Source organism: Otolemur garnettii, unplaced genomic scaffold, assembly GCF_000181295.1.
Source record: "Otolemur garnettii isolate 467f Iridium unplaced genomic scaffold, OtoGar3 scaffold00096, whole genome shotgun sequence".
NCBI lineage: Eukaryota > Metazoa > Chordata > Mammalia > Primates > Galagidae > Otolemur > Otolemur garnettii.
Window position 1 is genome coordinate 6,571,536 of NW_003852491.1, and position 3,297 is coordinate 6,574,832.

A 3,297-nucleotide genomic window follows, 5' to 3' on the forward strand; every position below is an offset into this window, starting at 1 on the left:
GAGTCAGTTACTTTTTCTTGTAAGGTTGGGATAGGAGGACAAAAATAGAAAAATAACTGATTATTTAACATCAGGTTACTTCAGCCTGCCCTTTTTGTGTAAGAATTAAAACTGAGGGAACTTCATTATCACATCTATTCAATCTTTATTTATTTATTTTATTTTTTTTTGAGATGGAACCTCAAGCTGTCCCCCTGGGTTCAGGGGGACAGAGTGCTGTGGCATCACAGTTCATAGCAACCTCCAACTCCTGGACTCAAGTCTCCTGCCTCTGCCTCCCAAGTAGCTGGGACCACAGGCGCCTGCCACAACACCTGGCTATTTTTTGGTTGCAGCCATCATTGTTTGGCGGGGCGGGCTGGATTTGAACCCGCCACCTTCGGTGTATGTGGCTGGCGCCTTAGCCACTTGAGCCACAGGCGCCGAGCCTCCCTTCAATATTTAAAATCTGACCTTTTTAGGAAATTGACTGTTAATCTCTCCTGATTTCTAAGAAGGTCAGATAACTTCCTTTAGGTGATGTGGAACTCTAGCATGGGTGACTCCATTTTGATATTTAGTCTGGTCTGTTGGGGCCTAGTACAGCGCTTAGTCCAAAACAATGACTTTGTTGACGTAAAGAAAGAAACTGAGGTAAATTAGTATAGATAGAGAATTTATCTGGGCCATGGTTTTTGCAGCTCAGGAAATACTTCTAGGTTGCCTTGGGAAATGCTCAGGAAAACAAAGGAGGAGCTCAGTTTTTTTCTTTTTTTTAAAAGGATGAATCAGGAGAGGGGATGATTTTGTTTGTCAGGAATTGGTTTACAGAAATAATGTTAATTATTGATTGGTTATATGTTGTTGAATGATTTGGGGTTACGGTGTCCAGTGAATCAGGTCTGTTTATAGCTTAGTCTAGAATCGAGATAGGAGGGCAGCTTCAAAATGATTACTTAGTTCAAGTTGTGGGGTGAAGGGACATGACTACTGTCTCATTCCAATCTCTCTGGGCCTGAAAATTTAAAGGGGGTGTTCACATTCCTCAGATGAAAAATTTCTTTTCTTTCTCAACCTCCTATAATTTTTATTTAACATGGGTATTCTCTTTGGCACTTGGTATCCTTTATGCTTGAGAGTTTGTTTTCAGTTCTTTGATATTCTCTGTCATTATGTATTCAGATGTATCCATTTATCCACCTGCTTATTTCAGCTACAAAAAAGTGAATGGAACTATTTGTGTAGTGTTTTTTTCTTTCTGGATTGTTTTCTAAGAATAAGGCAGGGATTCTTTGTCTCATTCACTGCTGTATGCTCTTGTGTCTAGCACAGAGTAGGTGCTTGGTAGGTATATTATTATTATTTTGAGACAGAGTCTCAGGCTGTTGCCCTGCACAGAGTGCTATGTCATCACAGCTCACAGCAACCTCAAACTCTTGGGCTTAAGCAATTCTCTTGCTTCAGCCTCCCAAGTAGCTGGGACTACATGTGCCTGCCACAATGCCTGCTATTTTTTTTTTTTTTTTGTAGTTGTCATTGTTTTAGCTGGCCTGGGCCGGGTTTGAACCCACCAGCCTTGGTGTATGTGGCTGGCGCCCTACCCACTGGTATTATTGAATGTGAATGAATTTATAAGGGGAAATATTTCTTCTCCTTTGGTGAGAAATAGACATTCCCTCTTAGAGTATGTTGATAGTAACTGATTTTTTTTGGGGGGGGGGACGGTGAGCAGAAGATGTTAAATAGCCCAGCTTCAGAATTGTTCCAGTGTTTAAAGTTAAAACACTTTTTTTTAGGGATTTCTAGGATTTAATTCAGTTCTGCAGTCTGTTTTGAAGACTTAGTAGGTGCCAGGCCCTGTGCTAAGAATATAAAGATGAATAAAACTTCATTCTTCTTTTCAAATAGCTGGTGATCTGGCAAGAGAGACAAGTAAGTGAAATTAATCTTTTGGTGTACGTGTGACAGGTACAAGGAGGAAGTTTGTGTATAGTGTATGCTGCTCCAGAGATGCACAGTGTACTGTTTTATTGCAGCAACTGGAACTGTTTCTAAAGCAGAGAGCCCTGTAAGTAAGTATTTAGCACAAGCTTTTTTTTTTTTTTTTTTTGAGACAGGAACCTTAAGCTGTCCCCCTGGGTAGAGTGCTATGGCATCACAGCTCATAGCAACCTCCAACTCCTGGGCTCAAGCGAGTCTTCTGCTTCCGCCTCCCGAGTAGCTGGGACCACAGGCACTCGCCACAACACCCACCCGGCTATTTTTTGGTTGCAGCCGTCATTGTTGTTTGGCAGGCCCGGGCTGGATTCAAACTCACCACCTTGGGTGTACGTGGCTGGCACCTCAGCCACTTGAGCCACAGGCGCCGAGCCAGTTTTGCACCTTCCTTAAGGGTTAGTTCAAATGTCACCTCCTCCCTGATCAGGAGCTAAATCCCCCAGCCCTGAACTCCTCTTGAGCCCTTATCATTTTCTCTTAATATTTCAGCTTCTAATGTGCATGTTAGAAGATCTGTGGGCGGAAACGGTAAGAACGGTCTGCCTTTGGGCGTCACAGGGTTTGGCTTCAAATCTCATCTAAGCTCCCCATTGGCCAGGTGACTGAGGATAGGGTACTTCTTCCTAATCTGTCCCTCCTGGACCTGCTGTGAGCATTAAATGAGATGGGGTAGTCTATCCTGGGTTCCTGGAGGACTTTTGATTTCTTCCTCACAAGGATCCATGTTTTGGTTCTCTCTCTGTTCACCCCTCCCCACAGGTACTAATAGCAACAGATGTGTTGAATAAACAAACTCTTGGACTCCAGAACTGCCAGGGTACAATGAAGTCTCCCTTTTCATGGCTTGCAGATTCTAAAGTGAGGGCATCAGATGAAAAACCATAGACAGGGTCCCCAACTCTTGAAAAACCCTTAAATGTGGAGTGTGTACCATATGACCCAGTCCAGTCATTCTTACGTCCATATGGAATTTGAGAGTCACCAAGCTGGCAAAGGACAAAACTAGAAAAGTCTAGATGCCACATTCAACTGAGTCTGCTCTTAAAAATAATCATAGGGACACAAAGGAAGGTGATAGAGAAAAAGGAAACAAAAAAATGGTAAGTTCTAAATTTTAAATCGCCAGCAAGATTCACTCCATTCTGGCTTAATATGCAGCCTTACTCCCAGCTTTAATGTGTGGCAAGAGGCTTGTTTGTTATGGGAAGAACAAATGTTATCACAGATGTAAATAAAAGAGGAGAGGAGAGGTGGGGGCTCAGTGAACATGGTGGAATTTGAACCCACAACCTGCTCCATGGTCACACACACACACACACA